This window comes from Neoarius graeffei, chromosome 5 (assembly GCF_027579695.1).
Source record: "Neoarius graeffei isolate fNeoGra1 chromosome 5, fNeoGra1.pri, whole genome shotgun sequence".
In the NCBI taxonomy this organism is placed as follows: domain Eukaryota; kingdom Metazoa; phylum Chordata; class Actinopteri; order Siluriformes; family Ariidae; genus Neoarius; species Neoarius graeffei.
Genome location: NC_083573.1, coordinates 106,617,929 through 106,638,680, shown reverse-complemented (window position 1 = coordinate 106,638,680; position 20,752 = coordinate 106,617,929). Strand labels below are relative to the sequence as shown.

General features: G+C 42.6%; 1 protein-coding gene and 1 non-coding gene across 3 annotated transcripts in view; one reads left to right on the top strand and one right to left on the bottom strand.

Annotated features, from left to right (window-relative positions):
* LOC132887217 (rho guanine nucleotide exchange factor 4-like) overlaps nucleotides 1-20,752 on the bottom strand; it is a 267,768-nt gene that overhangs the window by 220,288 nt on the left and 26,728 nt on the right. The gene's annotated exons all lie outside the window — the stretch shown is intronic.
* On the top strand, nucleotides 2,857-2,929 carry trnar-ccg (transfer RNA arginine (anticodon CCG)). Its single transcript has one exon. It is a non-coding gene; the product is annotated as a tRNA-Arg (tRNA).

Here is a 20,752-nt window from a genome sequence, read left to right as displayed (position 1 = left end):
TGCTTGTTTTACTTTGACACTTTGTTCGGGAATCAGACACAGTCTCAGCATTTAAGTCTAGGCTGAAAACATATCTGTTTAGTCAAGCCTTTTGTTAATGGTGTTTATGAGGTAAAGGAGTAGATCTGGAGGGTCCTCAGACATAGAGTGTTTTGGTAAACTGGGATGTATGGATGCTGTCAGTCCCCACTCGCTTGCTCACTCGAGTTTGTTGACGGTGTAGTGGCTGGCTGCTTTATGTCCCGGGGCTCCCTCATGCCTGTGTTACCTTCTGGCTCTCTCCTTTTAGTTATGCTGTCATAGTTAGTTGCCGGAGTCCCTGCTTGTACTCGGTGCAATATGTATACTGTTCCTACTTATTCAGGTGACATTGGGCATACCTAACAACCTGTGTTTTCTTTCTCTCCCCCCCACCCCAAATCTGTCCCTCTGAGTTACATGGAGTCAACAGGAAATCTTTTGGTGGAGACGGTGGGGACCTCGACTGGCTATCGTAGCCTGCAGGGAATCGGCCGTCAGACATTCTGTCGCATGTCCCAGACCCAGTGAAATGTAACTGAATTGTCTTGGCCAGGCCTAAGGGTCCCATCTGCATCTCATCATTGCTGAGGAGTGTGCTCCCATCACCCAATCAAGCATCCAGCCAGAGCAGGTCATGATGTATTTTACCATATTAACATGCCATTGTGTGTTATGCCTGATGTAAAGACTCTCGTCTCTGCGAGCCTACCACACAGATTTAATACTTGTCATTTTTAGGGCATACCTAACAACGTGTTTTCTTTCTCTCCCCCCCCAATCTGTCCCTCTGAGTTACATGTTGATCCTGGGATTGAGATGCTGGCCTCTTCTGCCCCTCGGACCTGCTTGATCCATCCTGGTGCCCTGTGTCTGTTCGGAGTTTTATCGCCCCACTCCTGTGAAGGACGGCCCCATGAGGACAGTTGAGGGTTATACCTGTTAAAACTGTTAATATTATAGTCAGGCTGTCTGTTGTTGCCCAAATGAGGATGGGTTCCTTTTTGAGTCTGGTTCCTCTCGAGGTTTCTTCCTCATGTCGTCTGAGGGAGTTTTTCCTTGCCACCGTCGCCACAGGCTTGCTCATTGGGGATAGATTAGGGATAAAATTAGCTCATGTTTTAAGTCATTCAAATTCTGTAAAGCTGCTTTGCGACAATGTTTATTGTTAAAAGCGCTGTACAAATAAACTTGATTTGATTTGATTTGACTTTAATGAGGAGACAGTGAGCACAGAATACTAACTAGTGCTAACTTGAGCTGAGAACCCTTACTAGCTAGAGCAAAGAACCCTCACTAACTTGAGCATAAAACACTAACTAGCACTAAATTGAGCCTAGAACCCTAACTAACACTCACTTGAGCTAGAACCCTATAGCACTAACTTGAGCCTAGAACCCTAACTAACACTCACTTGAGCTAGAACCCTAAATAGCACTAACTAAAGCCTAGAACCCTGACTAAAGCCTAGAACCCTGACTAACACTACCTTGAGCCTAGAATCCTCACTAGCAAGAGCACAGAATGCTCACTAGCACTAACTTGAGCATAAAACACTGACACTCACTTGAGCATAGAGCCCTAACTAGCACTAATTTGAGCCTAGAAACCTAACCAAAGCCAAAAACTCTGACTAACACTAACTTGAGCATAGAACCCTAACACTAACTTGAGTATGGAACCCTTACTAGTACTAACTTGAGCCTAGAACCTAACTAAAGCCTAGAACCCTAAGTTAAGCCTAGAAACTTCACTAGCTAGAGCATAGAATGCTCACTAGCACTAACTTGAGCATAGAGCCCTAACTAAAGCCTAGAACTCTGACTAACATGAGCCTAGAGCCCTAACTAACACTAACTTGAGCATAGAACCCTAACTAGTACAAACTTGATCCTAGAACCCTAACTAAAGCCAAGAACTCTGACTAACAATAACTTGAGCCTAGAACTCTAACACTAACTTGAGCGTAGAGCCCTAACTAAGACTAACTTGAGCATAAAACACTAACACGAGCATAGAACCCTAACTAGTACTAACATGAGCCTAGAACCCTAACTAAAGCCTAGAACCCTGACTAACACTAACTTGAGCATAGAACCCTAACACTAACTTGAGCCTAGAGCCCTAACACTAACTTGAACACAGAATGCTAACTTGCATGAACTTGAGCCTAGAGCACTAACTGGCATTCAACAATTAAAATGAATCAGGCCAGGTAAAGCAGCTTAGGCTCATGTTACAGCAAACAAATATGATGGGTGTGGTGTCCTCCAGGATGACCCCACCCCTCTTCAGAGTGCTTGAGGGTTCACTGAATGTTTGATAAGCATGCAACACCTTCATGTGTTAGACAGTGCTCTCCTCCATCAGCACCATCCTCCTCCTCCTCATCAAAGCAAGCAAAGGGGAGTCCCATATATGATTCGTACATTGGGGGAGTGCCTGTGAGAGAGCGCACTTGTCCTGGGCCATCGGCATAGTGAGGTAGGGTGGCCAGTTCCTTTCCTCGCCGCCTTTAACTTCCCCAGTGTTTCCACCAGGTCCCCATTCACTGCTGGGTGGACAGGGAGCAAGCCCCAGATCCCTGTCGAGCCGAGGCTCGAACCAGGGACCGTTCACTTAGCGGTCAAGCGCTCTAACCACTTGGCCACCTGCGCTCCTCATCAAAGCACCACCTGAGGGAAGATATTTTGGAAGAATGATGTTCATCCCTCCAGTGCAGGTCCAGTTGTATCGCCATCTACCGAGGTGCAATGAAGATGTTCTTTTGGCTCATGATGTTGCCCATGATGTGTTTATTACAATATGTCAATGATGTTTCCCTTTACTGCAATATGTGGCCCAGTGGCCTAATGGATAAGGCATCAACCTCCGGAGCTGGGGATTGTGGGTTCAAGTCCCACCTGGGTTGCTTGTTTAGAGATGGACTACTGAGCTAGTGGATGAAAGATTGCTTAAATCCAGCACATCCTGTTGGATCTTGGGTCAAGACCCATAACCTTTTCCAGCGTCGAACCTGCCAAGATAACCACTTTGATGCAATAATGTTCACTTTGTGCTCCACTGCAGTGTGTTGAAGTTTCTACTGTGTTCTTTCAGCAAACGGTGGAGAATTTTGGCAGAGTTTTGCTCTCATGAGAAGTGTGACCGAGTCAAACCCAAGAGCGTGAGAAAACCCACTCCAGCACACGAGACGCTCCCACTCCAAAAAACAAAACCCTATCGAATGTTCTTTACTGGCTGAAAAAACCCAGAGATTGAGCAGAAGAGTATGGCTTTGTATCTGCTTCCTCCAATCCTGCTCTTTAATCTACGGACCGGACAACGGTACAGCAGTCATGTGTGCTTTCACAGCCCGGCTTTACATTCGAGAAGAAAATGAGAGATGTGTGGTGTCGATGGACCTTCACCATCTTCAGCCTGTGTCAACATGAAGTGGCTAAAATGCCATAACATTTACAAAAACGTCCACAAAAGTGGAAACTCTTTATGGAATCAAATTCCTGATGTGCAGCCATTTTTTTTTTAACAGAACAAGTTCAAAACTTTCCACACATCTGACCCAAAGATAATTACAACAAATTGCAATTTGCAAATGACCGAAAAATGAGAAGAATTTCGAACCAGATGTACAAACATACCAGCTTCTATCAGAGCTCCCAGACTTGCACTCGTACTCCAGCAGGAGGAGAGCATGGACTTCTTTTCATTTCTTATCTCCCTTTCAGTTCTTCACTGATTTATGAAGCTGTACATGGATTTCTGATGGATTTCTCAGTGCAGAGGAAATCACTTGATACCGTAGGTTCTTGTCCTTTTTAGTTAATCGCATTTCAACCATGAGTGCTGATGATGATGAAAAATGAATGATGTCCACTTTGTTACCTTTATTGACACCCATCCACCCATCCATCTGCTGTTCGATGCCGTTCTCTAATTAGTTGATCCCTTGAATGCATCAAATCATGCAGATACAAATCAAGAGCTTCAGTTAAAGTGCTGATGACACGTTTTTGACATCTTTGGCGATGTTTTATAACATAAAAAGTAATTCCCGATGATCCATATATTAATTCACGAAGGCGCCTATTTTACAAGTTATGATAAAAAACGCGGCTATTTGGGCAAATTTGACGGGGCTGCAGCACCCAGGAGACAAAAGAGGAGGAGGAGCTATATGACGTCAGCGAAAGAACCTTCCTCCTAACTTACCAGTTTGTTGTTGATGCGAGAGGTGTTCAGTTTGTCATTATTAGTATTATTATTATACATTATATATATATATATATATATATATATATATATATATATATATATATATATATATATTAGTTATTATGCCTTCGCGTTGTGTTGCCGGCTTTTGCTCCAAAACCTACAAGGATGGGGTAAGTTTATTCAAGTTTCCCAGAGATCCCGAGCTGCATGCGAAGTGGGTGAAGCAAGTCAGGCGCACTCGTGACAAGTGGGAGCTCTCGCCAACATCCGTCCTGTGCTCTGAACACTTCGATTTGGATTGTTTTGACACCCTTCCCAGCTTAAAAGAATCTCTTGGGTGTTCAGTTCATCACAAACGTGTGTTACTACCATCAGCAGTGCCTACACAGTGTTGCCAGATTGGGAGGAATCCTGCCCAGTTGAGTGGTTTCAAGTGCATTTTGAACATATTTTGGGCTGGAAAACGTCAGCAGTATCTGTTGCTCAACTGGGCGGGATTCCTCCCAATCTCGCAACACTGCCAGTATTCCGGAGGGGGTCTACTAGTAGCTATGCCAGATCCAAAGACAGTCCTCCTGTCAGAACGTGTTGTGAAACGACATAAGATAAAGGTACGTAGAGCTATAGATTCTACATGATAATCATAAATGTAATCATAAAGTCGGCGTGATATCAGTCATGTATTTGCTTGTGAAAGCTTGCGGCTTTCATGTAACTGCCGCCTAGCAACAAGAGGCAAAGGGTAAAGAGGGTAGGCTATCATAGATTCTATTCGGAAGAGATCAACACAATTCTAGACTCCCAGAAGAGGAAGAGCTAGCACTAGAGAGTTCACCAGCGTTTTCATGCGCCATTTCCATTGAGTAGAACCAGAGTAGAACCATAGGATGTCTATGAGTAGAACAGCCAGTGAACCGCAGCGTGTTCTCCCGCTGACGTCACAGCATGGCCGCGAGCCACGGACCCAGTTTTCTTGCGCTGTGCAATTAAAAGTTGGATATTTGCGTAACAACAGCTTCTTTTCACGTAATTATAACAGAAATCTAACATGTTTGCCATGTTGTATAGTTTATTTAAGAAATTGCATAGAGTCATGTTCGTGTCATCAGCCCTTTATTGTTCACGATGTTCAAATATCAGAATGGGAAACACTGTGATCTCATCAAAGTGTGATTTTCTTTCACTGTCGCGTGGGTGTTAGTTTGAGCCAGATGGACTGGTCTGAGTGAGTGAGTGAGCAACAGTTCTATGGGTGGAAACAAATGGCTTGTTGATAAGAGAGGTCAGAGATCAGAAAATGGACAGATTTAAGGTGGTTTGAGCTGTTTTGCCAGTAACTCATATAATCACTGTTTATACCCATGGTGAGCAGAAAAGCATCTCAGCATGCAACAGCAGAAGACAACATTAGGTTCCACTCAGTGCTTTAAGTGGAAAAAAATAAGTGCCAGTACTCCCCATATTAACCTCACGGCTGGCTGGAGTATTGGTAGCAACAGGCATTGCTATAGCAACAGGCTCTTTGCTGTTAGCAGATGCGCTAGTGTTAGCTTGCCGCTCCCCACCTGCATTTTCTGCCGTGGTACAATTTGACTGTCGAAGATTTGTCTCATCATCTGACTCTGTTTCGACTCTCGTTCTCTTTGTGCCCTTCTGTAGCCATGCCAACATTACTGTCCTGTTTCTGTTTCTTTGTTTTTCCCGTTTGTTGTTTCTGAGTTCTCCGTGAACAAGCGAGTGAGCGTCACGTAGTCCCGTGAGTGTCGAGAGAGGCGAGCGTCGCGTAGCGCAGCTTGGGCAATGTAGTTTAAAGGTTATAATGAATCACCAAGAGACACTGATATGGAGAGGACGGGAAAGGGTACTGTGAGCTTGTGAAAAGTCCTGGTACACCAAGGGTTAAAATCTAGAAGTGGCGGTACTGCATACCAGTGCGTACCAGCCCACTTAAAGCACTGGTTCTACAAACAACAGTCTCTAGAGTTTACACAGAATGGTGTGAAAAACAAAAAACACTGAGTGAATGAGTGAGTGAGCGACAGTTCTGTGGGTGGAAAGTAAGCAAACGCCTTGTTGAGAAGAGAGGGTCAGAGGAAAATGGACTGATTTGAGGTGGTTTGAGCTTTGTTTCCAAGAAGGACTCATATAGTAACTCATATAATCACTCTTTACAACCGTGGTGAGCAGAAAAGCATCTCATCATAAAACAGAATAGAACAGAACACCACGTTGGGTTCCACTCCTGCAGCCAAGAACAGGGATCTCAGAATCAAGAGCAAGTTCCTCTTAAAGTGGCCGCGGAGTGTTTAAAGCAACATCAGGATCACAGATCGACGAAAATAAACTCACGATCAGAACTATAATTCTGAACATAAGCTCAATTGAGTCTAATTGATGATTAATGTTCTGTAAGTCTAACACCGAGTTTAAGTTTAACTTTAAACGCTGAGTCTGTAAAGCTGTATGAGACGGTCTTGATTATATTTTGAATTTGCATTCATTCTAATACGCTATTGTTTCCATAGTAACAGCTCGTACACAATGCGCGTAATCAGTGGTGAAGTTTTCTCCAGGGTGAGGAGATGTTTATTTCTTGGATGGAACATGTCTGGAAGGAGTCTCCAGGGTCAGAGGTCAGAGGTGAAGCTGCGACTTTAAGTTTTGCGACGTCTTCAGGATCAGAACAGATCCTTGCGGTTTCTTGGTCACATGACAAGCTGAGGTTTTTTTTTTTTTTTTCATCTTATTAACTCAGAGAGAAAAAAAAAACAAGAGATGCTGGCGAAGGAACGACTGTTTATCGCTGTTACAGAACAACATACAGTAAGTGAGAACAGGAACTCGATCTGTTTACGTTCCACAACATTAAATTCATGATGGTGGAAAAGTCCAGTGGTATAAGAGGAACAAAACACAGTCATGCTGTTAGAGGAAAATAATCAACTTCAGCATCTGCTTCATCGCTGGTTATTTTACCATAACAGCACAACACACAGTGGTTTATTATTCTTCATCAGTTTTTGTATAAATCATGAATGTTTTGTGTTTCTCCTGCTTTTTAGTTACTCATCAAGCTCTTCATGAAGAGACTCAAGTGTTCTAAGCAGGAGAAACACGACAGCGCAGTGCAGCAGGACTAAACGAAGACGTGTGTGTGTGTGTGTAAAATCATCTGCTCTCTTCCTCCAGTGCGACAGTTTCTTTCCCTTTGACTCGGCGCCTGAATGGTGCGGATGAAAGGCAGCACTGTACTTTCCTTGAAAGAAAGCAGGGAGGATGGATGAAGGCGCCATGGCTGCGCGGGAGGTCTGTGAGAAAAGCCCGGTCCTCGAAAAGCTCTCATCGTCTCCACGGTAACCCATCAACACAGTCCAGCAATTACGCGTCCGTTCACTGATTTGCATCCAAAGCGAGGCCTGAAAGCGCTCAGGTTTTCTCAACATGGCTGTTTTTCTGCACAGCGATAAAAAACCCTCTGCGAGCACGACTTAACACGAAGCTTTTGTTTCTGTTTGAGAGGGACTGACTAACGAAGAGGCATGTTACTGGAGCAGCAGACTGAGGAAGGGCAGCGGGAGCAAGGTTCTCCAACATGGTACCACCTGACTTCACGTCTGATCCAGCAACACGTCCTGAAACGCAGCGTGCAGATCCTGAGACGTGAAGGTTTAAAGTGTTGCTTTTGAATATTTTTGGTTACTTCGAGGGTGGCACGGTGGTGTAGTGGTTAGCACTGTTGCCTCGCAGCAAGAAGGTCCTGGGTTCGATCCCCGTGGCTGGAGAGGGCCTTTCTGTGTGGAGTTTGCATGTTCTCCTTGTGTCTGTGTGGGTTTCCTCCGGGTGCTCTGGTTTCCCCCCAAAGACATGCAGGTTAGGTTAATTGGTGGCTCTAAATTGACCGTAGGTGTGAGTGTGAATGATTGTCTATGTGCAGCTCGGTGATGACCTGGTGACTTGTCCCCCACCTCTCACCCATACTCAGCTGGGATAGGCTCCATCTTGCCTGCGACCCTGTAGGACAGGATAAGCAGCTACAGATAATAGATGGATGGTTACTTCTAGTACCATAAAGAGTTATTCAGGGTGTGTCCTTCTGGAAAGGGTTAATAAAGCCGGGAGAGGACGCTGAGGTCCAGGAACCAGCCTGAAAAAACTCCTTCCCAGGTTTCTGCCGCAGTGTTTCAGCATTTAAAAACACAGGAAGAGTAAAGAACAGAACAATGATATCGTGCCAAGAACACACACACACTTTTTTTTTTAAGATTAGTACTTCTGTATTTTCAGAAATTATACCTATTTAAGATAACTGTAAAAAACAAACAAAAAAACCTAGAGATTGAATGAAATTGTGAAGGAATTTTAACAGAATTTATTTCAAAATATAACGACCTCCACCTGTGATGACCTGGTGACTTGTCCAGGGTGTACGCCGCCTTTCGCCCGTAGTCAGCTGGGATAGGCTCCAGCTTGCCTGCAACCCTGTAGAACAGGATAAAGCGGCTACAGATAATGAGATGAGATGAGATGACCGCCAATACAATGTGTGTCTATTAATTATTTATTTATTTAAAGCTTTATTTCTTGCAGCTGGTAACAGCCATTTCATTAATTTTTATTTATTTATTTTTTAAATGGCATATTTTCCATTAAATATTTTTGATCCAATTATAAAATTAAACTGTCCTTCCTTCCTTTGGCCAATAATTCACTGTAACCCTGCATCAGGAATAAATAAATAAATAAATAAATAAATAAATATGTAGATCAATAAAAATGACTAACTAATGAACAAACTAATTAACTAAATAAATAGGTAGGCAGGTAGGTAGGTAAACAAAAAACAAACAAACAAACAAAAACAAACAAAATAGGTAGGCAGGCAGGTAGGTGAACAAATAAACAAAGAGACAAATAAGTAGGTAGGTAAATAAATTAAATAAATAAAACAGGTAGGCAGGTAGGTAGGTGAACAAACAAACGTATAGATAAATACAAATGGCTAACTAACTAACAAACTAATTAACTAAATAAATATGTAGGCAGGTAAACAAGTAAACAAACAAATGGACAAATAAAGAAGTTGGTAAGTAAATAAATAAATAAATAAATAAATAGGTTGGTAGGTCAGCAAACAAATAGACAAATAAAGAAGTTGGTGGATATAAAAAAACAAACACACAAACAATGTAGATAAATAAAAATGACTAACTAAAAAGCTAATTAACGAAATAAATAGGTAGGCAGGCAGGTAGGTAAACAAATAGAAAAATAAAGAAGCAGGTAAATAAATACATAAATAGGTAGGTAGGTAAACAAACAAAAACAAATAAGAAGTTGGTGGATAAATAAATAAATAAATAAATAAGGTCAATAGGTAAGTATATAGATAAACACACATACACCAACAAATAAATAAACAAACAAATAAATAGGTCATGGATGTTGTTAGGTCGATTTTAGGGGGGCTTAAGCCCGCCCTAATGTTCCTAAGCCCCCCTACTGAAAATAGCGCAGACTTGCACATAACACAAACCAGCAAGAAAACGAGTCAAACAATAATATGTCTACAAGTTCTAGCTACAACATGAATAAAATTATCGTTATGTTTCCCAGCATAGCCAGGTAGGCAGGCATGCGCGGTTCAGGCGGGAACTGTATGTTATTAGGCCTACTTGCTGTAACGTTATGTTCCTGAGGCCGGCAGAGTTGTTACCGTAAGAGAAGAGGACTTAATTCGCAGTGAATGATACAGTGAACAAGAGATTGTAAGTTGATGTCAGTCATTGTTAATTGCTTAATGTTTATCTAAGGGGAAGAAAATGTGATGTTGTAGGCTACTTGTCCCTTTTAACATTATGGCAGCTAAATTAAACTTTATGGAAAATGTTAGCCAATATTAGCGTGAACAGTTAAACTTGACAGCTTTCTATATTCTGTCCCATCTGTGTATTGGTATGTTCTTCAACTATTGCGAGTGAAAACTAAAAGCCATTAGTAGCAATAGTTATGGCGAGAGAAGATTTAATGTGTCCTTTCAGTTCGTTGGCTAGATGGATGTACGATGATTTTTTAAGAGAGTGAGTGAGGAACAGGAGAGTGACACGGGAGCTGATGCTGAAGAGGTCTGCGTGATCCTGGCCAGTAAATGTCAACAGAGAAAACAGGGCCAAGTTCAACCAATGCGCCGTTTTGAGATGGTTTAGCTACGGTTTGATCTAGGCCAATAATTGAACGAGGTAGCCTATTTGGCCGCAATGTAGTAGCCCACAACGCTTTCCTCGAGTTAAAGATGACAACGCGTTGCATAAGAATGGAAACTGTAGGAAAACATTTCAAAACATTGTGACCGCATTGGCCTTTGCAATAGGCTTCCGAGTTTGTTTTCTTTCGTTTGGTGGGTGTGTCAGAAGTCACCATATCAGCACTGATGTGCAGGCTATCAAAAACCCACGCAATTAAAAAGAAAAAAGACAACATGCACAGTAGGCTATCCACCTCCAGTTGAATGATATAAGAGTGAAAATAAAGTAATCCCCATATTTATATGCCTTAATCAAGCTTGGATAAAAGCAAATGGCAAGTGATGGCCCACTCACCTGCTCCTGTCTGATCAGCGCCTTTAGTGCACCTCTCTTTCTGTTGAATTAACCGTCTTGCATGGCATAAACTACTGTAGCCCCTTATTTCATATTCAGTTCTGGCCAACTTGACTTGTATTCCCTGTCTAGGCTCAGCCTATAGTCTAAACTAGTCTCATTGGATTGGGCACAGAGCTCACAACAGTGTCACAACAGTGATAAGAATGGATAGTTGACTTTCTGTATTATAAGTTCTTCTACTTAGTTATATACTGTAATGTTGGCTTTAATTGTTGATTTAAAGACGTTTCCTCCTCTGTTCTCTAACATATCACTGTTACTTACATTAAAACTCTGTTATGTAAGACTCAGTCAGACATACACATTGAGTTTATAAGAATGTACAGTAGCTGCGTACTGTGAAATACTCTCAAGGATGTTCATCTTTCCTGTGATGTTGTTTTACAACTTGACAACTTATATTTTGGGCTAAACTAAGTAAGACCAAGCAAGACCTTAGTTTTTTTCTTTGTGTTTTAGCCCATCTCGTAAAGTAGCTCTCGCTAGCACTTAAATAATGAAAGCTGTTTTTGAGATAGGACAGAAATGGTGAGCAAACTTTCTTTCTAAACTTCACTATCAGTTTAAGCTTATTTATTTGTTTGATATCGGCTCTGAAAACTAAGTGTCCCCGAAAGGGTTAAGGTATACTGTATTCTCATTTGGCAGAATAAATGTTTGAGAAACATTCATATTTGTCTGTATTGTCAGATTTCACTAGGATTTTGAGCAGTGGTGGCTGGTAGTCTTTCAAACAGGGGAGGCTGGTCGGTTACGATATTTCCAGATTTTAAAAGAAAAAAGAAAAACACATCAATTTTGCCCATACTCTTGCCTCTGATCTGGCTGATTGTTGGCAGCGTCACAAACTGTGAAATAACAGGTTCTTTTGGCCCATTAGCCTACTGTCCAATATACATGATGGTGGTGTTGGGGGGGTATATTTTAACATTTTATATTTTAAAATTGTGGCATGTTGTTTAAAAATTGATCATTATTGAAAGCAGCTCTTTGTCAGGAACCTCAGCAGTAACAGCAGAGTGTTCTGGAATAGGCACAAGCACTGACCTTGGGGAGCCAAACAGAGCTGGGGGCCACACATTTCATTCAATGACACTTTCCCTATATTTTACTTATTTTGACTGAGAAATGTTTTATTGACAATTTTGATAACCCTTCACTTTTAATCCAGGTCTGTAGTGTGAAATGTTCTCGGCTGTGTTTTTGTTTAAAATGTTTTCCAAATTGTAGCTGTGTTTAATTCATATCCAGAAAAATATATATTCCGATATAATATACTCAGCATAAACATTTTAAATAGATTCTATATTTTTGGTCCATCCATGACATATTACTAAAGTAGCCTATTTACTGTTGTTGATGTGGGTCACTTGCTGTTAGCCAATTCACTTTCTCGTACCAGGAGAGCTGAAAGGAACGAGTATTATTCCCTACCTTTTTCACCAAGTCAATTTGAGGCGTTGGTCTACCCTGCTCTTTAATTTTAATTTTTTCCTCAAAAGGAAGACTGGCAAATGGCTTCGCCAAAATTAAATCAGCAATGCTTGGCATCCGTTTGCAGCTTTCTTGCTAGCTGACTAGCCCCCTCAAGTTCAAGTTCAGTCACTCAAATAAACGACATTTCTGGAACTAAGATAGCAAAATTGACAACACTATATTTACACTTTATTTACAATGAAAATATATACAAACTAAAAAAGCTGGTAGAAACCGTATGTAATGAATGAAATCGAAATGTAAGCTGATCTCTTACAATACACCACAGCACTTGCGAATCCGCATGGGACTGAACTGAAATTCACCGCTGCCTGTCTATAGTTGAAACGAGCTGTCAATCAAAGAAAATATCCGGCCGCTTTCACCAGTCACCAGTCTCCTCGCGGAAACTGCCATGTCCCTCCCACTGTGAGGCTGGGAGTCCGTGGGCGGGCGTTTTCGCAGTAATTGTCCAATAACCATCTTGCATTTTGATATTGAAAAGCGCATAGCTCCCAAATGCCATTGAAGTCCACTGAGGCTGGGCTGCATCGCGCTGTCATGAGGGGGAAAAACTCACGCACACATTAGGCGAACTGGGGAAAGTTATAACGGAATGATTTCGCACTGCAGTTGGGTTGAGCACATATATTTCTATGATTCTGGATCTGAAATAGCAATGTTATAAGATCGGCTATAACATAAGCCTAGCGCAATTCATCCTACACGATGTTCGTCATTTTTAGAGGAGGCTGAGCCTCCCTCGCTGTCTTAGAGCAATCGCCCGTGATTTTGAACTAAGCTCGTTGTAACTAAACTAATTAAATAAAGCACCACACCATTATGTTGTCTCCTGTTCAGTGCATCAGACTGAAATAAATAGCTTTATTTGGAATATAACCTAATTAATTGCTACCGAATGCATTGATGGAGATATTTGCAAGCATCTTTCTTCATAAACACAGCCCCAGCCTCTAATGAACTGATTTAGACTTATTTTGTTAATATAAAGAAGATTTCCTGAAGACTTAGGAGAGAAATAGCAGGGTAGAAAAAGAAAGTGATCCAGATAACAGATTCTGATAAATCTCATCTCATCATCTGTAGCCGCTTTATCCTGTTCTACAGGGTCGCAGGCAAGCTGGAGCCTATCCCAGCTGACTACGGGCGAAAGGCGGGGTACACCCTGGACAAGTCGCCAGGTCATCACAGGGCTGACACATAGACACAGACAACCATTCACACTCACATTCACACCTACGCTCAATTTAGAGTCACCAGTTAACCTAACCTGCATGTCTTTGGACTGTGGGGGAAACCGGAGCACCCGGAGGAAACCCACGCGGACAACATGCAAACTCCGCACAGAAAGGCCCTCGCCGGCCATGGGGCTTGAACCCAGGACCTTCTTGCTGTGAGGCGACAGCGCTAACCGCTACACCACCGTGCCGCCCAGTGTTGAGATTTGCTGTGTAAATATCTGAGACTTCACTCGGTGTGTTTTTGTTGAATTGCTGTTTCACTCAGAGCTGCTGATCGTTATATTACTGTACAGTCAGATCATTCCTTCACTCATACGACACACAACTCTCCTCCGCCTCAGCTCTGTTTCTGTATGTGTGTGTGCGACACAAATCGACCGTTGAAGGTCATATCCTGAACAAATCTTTTCTTTTCTCTCTGCTCTGAGTTTTTTTTTTTTTCTCTGCTCTGATTTGAATACGTGTGTGTTAGGAAGCAGTGAGCCATGAACTCATTACCACCACACACACACACACACACACACACACACTCCATCAGATCCTATGAAGACAACAGTAAATGAAGCTCATTCCTCCTCTCCAGTGGCCTGTGTGAGCTCTGACACACTCAGCTCGAAAATAGGCCGCGCTGTTTTCTTTTGTCTGGACGTCTCTCTGCTCCTTATTTACTTCTCCAGCTCAGCGATTCTGACTGTGATTAAATAAAACCCGTGCTGTTTCAGCACACACACAAACACACCTCACCTGGCCCTCAGGCTTGCTGATCAGTGTTGGATGACCTCCGAAAGTCTGGTGGAGAATAGCGGAAATCACGGAGAGTTCAAATCACACAACACAGAGCTGGGAAAGAGCCAGCGTGATGCTCTAAGCCCTCGTGTGCTGGATTCAGTCCTAATTTTAATTCCTTTCCAGTGAAGAAATGTGAACAGAAATCATTAGACCGTGTGCAAAATACATGGAGTGTGTAAGGAGCTGAATACTCCTGTAACGCTCATGTAGCGCTGCATGCACAAGTGCTTTATTCCTCTTTACGGTAATTTATCAACAGTTATTTTCGAAACTAAAGAATGGCACTGCATACTTTATGTCAGTTTATTCCTGTTTGGACTCACTGCGCGTTATAGCCGAGAGACAGAGCCGTTCCTTCACCAGCCGTGGTTCTCTCTGTCTCTCTCGAAGTTAATAAGACAAAAACCCACAGGTTACTGAGAAACGGCAGAGTGTAAACAAAGCTCTGACACTGGAGACTCCTTCCAGAAAGGTGACATGGACACATTTCTTTCACAGGGAAAGCCATGGCCTAGAGGTTAGAGAAGTACACTACCGTTCAAAAGTTTGGGGTCACTTTGAAATGTCCTTATTTTTGAAAGAAAAGCACTGTTCTTTTCAATGAAGATCACTTTAAACTAATCAGAAATCCACTCTATACATTGCTAATGTGGTAAATGACTATTCTAGCTGCAAATGTCTGGTTTTTGGTGCAATATCTCCATAGGTGTATAGAGGCCCATTTCCAGCAACTCTCACTCCAGTGTTCTAATGGTACAATGTGTTTGCTCATTGCCTCAGAAGGCTAATGGATGATTAGAAAACCCTTGTACAATCATGTTAGCACAGCTGAAAACAGTTGAGCTCTTTAGAGAAGCTATAAAACTGACCTTCCTTTGAGCAGATTGAGTTTCTGGAGCATCACATTTGTGGGGTCGATTAAATGCTCAAAATGGCCAGAAAAATGTCTTGACTATATTTTCTATTCATTTTACAACTTATGGTGGTAAATAAAAGTGCGACTTTTCATGGAAAACACAAAATTGTCTGGGTGACCCCAAACTTTTGAACGGTAGTGTAGCTTTGGGACCAAAAGGTTGCTGGTTTGATTCCCTAGACCAGCAGGAATGGATGAAGTGCCCTTGAGCAAGGCACCTAACCCCCAACTGCCCCCTGGGTGGGGTGTGTCAGGGTTCTGTTGGATAAGAGCATCTGCTAAATGTCTGAGAGAAAACTTGTTGAATAAATTGTAAAATTAGGCATAGTTGTGGGCGGCACGGTGGTGTAGTGGTTAGCGCTGTCGCCTCACAGCAAGAAGGTCCGGGTTCGAGCCCCGTGGCCGGCGAGGGCCTTTCTGTGCGGAGTTTGCATGTTCTCCCCGTGTCCGCGTGGGTTTCCTCCGGGTGCTCCAGTTTCCCCCACAGTCCAACGACATGCAGGTTAGGTTAACTGGTGACTCTAAATTGAGTGTAGGTGTGAATGTGAGTGTGAATGGTTGTCTGTGTCTATGTGTCAGCCCTGTGATGACCTGGCGACTTGTCCAGGGTGAACCCCGCCTTTCGCCCGTAGTCAGCTGGGATAGGCTCCAGCTTGCCTGCGACCCTGTAGAAGGATAAAGCGGCTACAGATAATGAGATGAGATGAGATGAGGCATAGTTGTGACTCAACAGGTTACATGTCTGGTTTACTGACCAGAAGGTTGGGGGTTTGACCCCCAGCACCTCCAAGCTGCCAGTCTTGGTCAAGACCCTTGGCTCACCCTAACCACATTGACCCAAAATAGCAGTGGCATATAGCAGGTGCTCATCTGGGGGGCAGAAGAAACACTTCAAGGACAATTTCAAAGTGTCCCTCAAAACCCTAGAACTCGATCTCAACTCCTGGGAGTCGCTCGCTCAGGATCATCCAGCATGGCAACATCACCGAGGCTCAGAAGAAATGAGCTGCGCGGAAGGCTCGAACTATCACCACCCCCTAATACAGCACCTACCGACACATGCCTGACATGTGGGTGTACTTTCAAGGCCCGGACTGGCCTCATCGGTCACCTCTGGACCCACAACCGCCACCCACCAAATTGAAGTCATGGTTATCTTCAACCCTGAAGGATGAACATCATCATATAGCAGTGGGAAAATTACAGAAGAATAAATTGTAAGATTAATAAATGTGACACTTTAAATCCGATGCAGATTTGTGATCCTGTAAACACCCTCACTCACTCTCTCTCTCCTTCTGTTCCCTCTTAGACCAGACATTGCTGTAAATGATGCTCACCTCAAGCCTTCCTCAGCTCTGAGCTCATAAACCACTTTCAACCGCTTTCAACCACATCTGGACCGTTTCCACCACTCCTGCTCCTCTGAACATGCCTCAACGGGGCTTCGCTTGGAACATTTCCTTTAAAGACATGCCCACTTTTCTGCACCTTTCTATCAAAGCTGCACTTCACGCTGAGTTTCGCCTCGGGATCGCAATTTAAACAACTTTGTGGCTTTTATCCACTACTGTGGAAGAGATATGGACGGAATCTGTCATGGCAGGTCGCTGCGTTCCAATTGGGAAATAAATCCAAATGATCTCCAGTGGCATCACTGTTCAAATCATAATCCAGGAAATACTGGACTCACCGGCCACTTTAATAGGAACTTGTTGTTGATTCTATGATCCCTGTTCTTGGCTGCAGGAGTGGAACCCAGTGTGTTCTTCTGTTCTGTTCTGTTTTATGCAGAAATGCTTTTCTGCTCACCACGGTTGTAAAGAGTGATTATATGAGTTACTATATGAGTCCTTCCTGGCAAAAAAGCTCGAACCACCTCAGATCGGTCCAGTTTCCTCTGACCCTCTCTTATCAACAAGGCGTTTGTTTACTTTCCACCCACAGAACTGTCGCTCACTCACACATTCACTCAGTGTTTTTTGTTTTTCGCACCATTCTGTGTAAACTCTAGAGACTGTTGTTTGTGTGTGAAAACCCCAGGAAGGAGATCAGCAGTTTCTGAAACACTCAAACCACCACCATCTGGCTCAAACCAACACCCATACCACAGTGAAAGAAAGAAAGAAAGAAAGAAAGAAAGAAAGAAAGAAAGAAAGAAAGAAAGAAAGTCACACTTCACTGTGAGATCACAATTTTTCCCATTCTGATGTTTGAACATTGTGATCATTAACTGAAGCTCTTGATTGGCTGATTAAAGAACCGCATCAAACAGCAGGTGGATGGATGGATGGATGGGTGGGTGTTCCTAATCAAGTGGCCGGTGAGTGTACATTTTATTAATTCAAAGTCATTTGAATTAATAAAAAAAGCCCCGTAGCCGGCGAGGGCCTTTCTGTGCGGAGTTTGCATGTTCTCCCCGTGTCCGCGTGGGTTTCCTCCGGGTGCTCCGGTTTCCCCCACAGTCCAAAGACATGCAGGTTAGGTTAACTGGTGACTCTAAATTGAGCGTAGGTGTGAATGTGAGTGTGAATGGTTGTCTGTGTCTATGTGTCAGCCCTGTGATGACCTGGCGACTTGTCCAGGGTGTACCCCGCCTTTCGCCCGTAGTCAGCTGGGATAGGCTCCAGCTTGCCTGCGACCCTGTAGAACAGGATAAAGCGGCTACAGATAATGAGATGAGATCTTCGCAATCTGCCCGTCGAGTAATTTTAATGCTGCTTCACTTCAATAGGCCGAGTTTCAGTGAGAATATCTGTGTATGCAATGTGCTGTGGTGATTTCTGTCATCATCCGAATCAGTTCAGAAACCGACACTGCTGTCTTAAAGGGCATATTCTGGACCAATTTCGGGTTTTTTTATATGAAAGTCTGTCCCTTTACACACTCATCCAGAAGGGTAATTTTGCACAAGGCCATCTGTCTACAGCAGAAAAAAATCAAATAAAACGCCTCTGGAAAAATCCCAAGGGAGTCTGGAGCCAGATTCGTGACGTTACCTGCGGAAGCGCCAGCAGGCTGCGAGAGCTTTGCATGGTTTCAGTGCACAGCCTGTGTAGACCAAGCGCTCCCATTTCTCTCTCACTGTCCGGTCTTTTGGGAAATGATGAGTACTAATCCCATCATGACTGGTGTTGCTACACCCTCCTATGATACATCTGTTAACCATTTTAATTATTACGCGATAACATTGAAGAAATTTGCAGAAAACCACCAGGTCGTTTTCTCATAAACAAACCAGCGCTGACGTAGGATTCAGAGGGAGGTGTCCCGCACGTGACGTCACGAAAATCAATGTTTGCCGGGAAATCCAAATGCCAAGTTTTTTCAGAGGCGGACCAATTCACCTCAAATGGCTTGATTTCAACTGAATTTTTCTGGTATTGTGCAAGGTAAAAAAATTGCACAAAATGCAAAATGTAACAGATATTTGACCAAAGTTTAATATAAAATAGGAGAATTACATTGATCTTGCTCCTGAATTTACCTGTGATATGCACTTTAATGGTAGATTTCATTCCTGGGTCTCATGGCAGTTACAGTTCCAGGGTTCTCCACTTTTCAAAAATAAAAGGTGGCGGAGGGCCCGATATATGGATAGGAAATGCTAAGCCATTGTTAAAATCATTTTACAAAAAATTAACACATTCTTATTGTCCATATCATCTTTATTATCAATGTGAGACTCATTTGACATTTCAGTTGAGACTGATGCGCCCGTTGCACGTCCCTGAATTAATTATATTTCTTTTCTGTGTCTGAAAAATAAATGAACTTCCATGCATTAACAAAATACCCAATTACAGTAAATGCATACATTTTTTACAATACACATAATTAATGTTATTTAGGTGAAACCACTCCAATCCATGCATGAGCTGGTGCGCGTGCCCGAGACTGGCACTACAAAGCCACCCCAGCCTCCGTAGTTTGGGTCCTTTGACTCAGAAACCCATAGACATATAAACATAGACGCCTCATTCTGCGTAGAATCATACATCATCCTCGCCGCAATATTGGATGTGGCAAAGTGGAGATTCTTCACCCGTCTCTGGTATAGCGTCTAGACAGTAGCCGAGAATAAAGATGCCTCATTCATGTGCTGCGTTTAACTGTACCAACAGGTTTACCGTCCAAACGAGATCACATGGGATTACCTTTCACAGGTGAGACTGGAAAAATACTTTTCATTGTATTTGGTCATTATAACGTAATTTTACGAACAGATTTTCCTGACTTTGTGGCTAATATGAAGTCTCACGCATAATAGCCGCTCGGTGAAACCTGTCTCCAAACAACGAAGTATTTCCTTCGTAACTACGCTGATTGTTGTTAGTTGCTTAGCTAACTTTTCACATACTATGTAGGTTTCCTAAAAATAAAGCCATGAAAAAGCAGTGGGAGACAGCTGTGCGACGGGAAGGGTTTTCTGCTACTCCGTCATCCATGCTGTGCAGTGAACACTTCAGAACGGAGGATTTGGACAGAACAGGTCAGACAGTCAGGATCAGAGAGGGAGCTGTTCCTTCAGTCTTCAGTTTCCCAGCTCATCTCCACCGGGGAGGTGTAGAGTTATAAGCAGTGAGAATTAGATAATACAGTATCACACTATGATGAGCGTTTTTGAATGTATGATGAATGTTTTTAACCTTTCTGAATGTGAAGGAATCAGTGATGTATTTTGTTTTGGTATGACGTTAGAACCTGGCCGAACTCAGTTTGGCGCTCATTCAGAATATTGACGGGTATTTCGCACACTATTTATAACCATCACATTAAAAGTTATATATGTTGTTTTGATGCCTGTTTGTTTTCCAAATATATACGTGTGTGTGTTAATGGGTGAATAAAAGGCATCGAGTTAAATATTATTGTAGAAAGGGGCTTTATGAAGTTCAGTCCATTTACTTGCATTGGTTTACAGGGAAGATTTGCCACATCCAATATGGCGGACACTCTGACGTATCCCAGCAACGGGGCCACCAGCTCAATGTGGCGTCTATGTTTATATGTCTATGCAGGAACCCAGAAACAGTGAAGCAACAGGAGAATGCAGCTCTCGCCTACACAATCACAGATACGTAAAATAAAAGACCTGAACTTAACTAATGTGTGTGTGTGCCATTATATGATTACTGTAAGTGTGTATAGTCAGAAAAGACGATAAACACAGTGGTGCTTGAAAGTTTGTGAACCCTTTAGAATTTTCTACATTTCTGCATAAATATGACCTAAAACATCATCAGATTTTCACACAAGTCCTAAAAGTAGATAAAGAGAGCCCAGTTAAACAAATCAGACAAAAATATTATACTTGGTCATTTATTTATTGAGGAAAATGATCCAATATTACATATCTGTGAGTGGCAAAAGTATGTGAACCTTTGCTTTCAGTATCTGGTGTGACCCCCTTG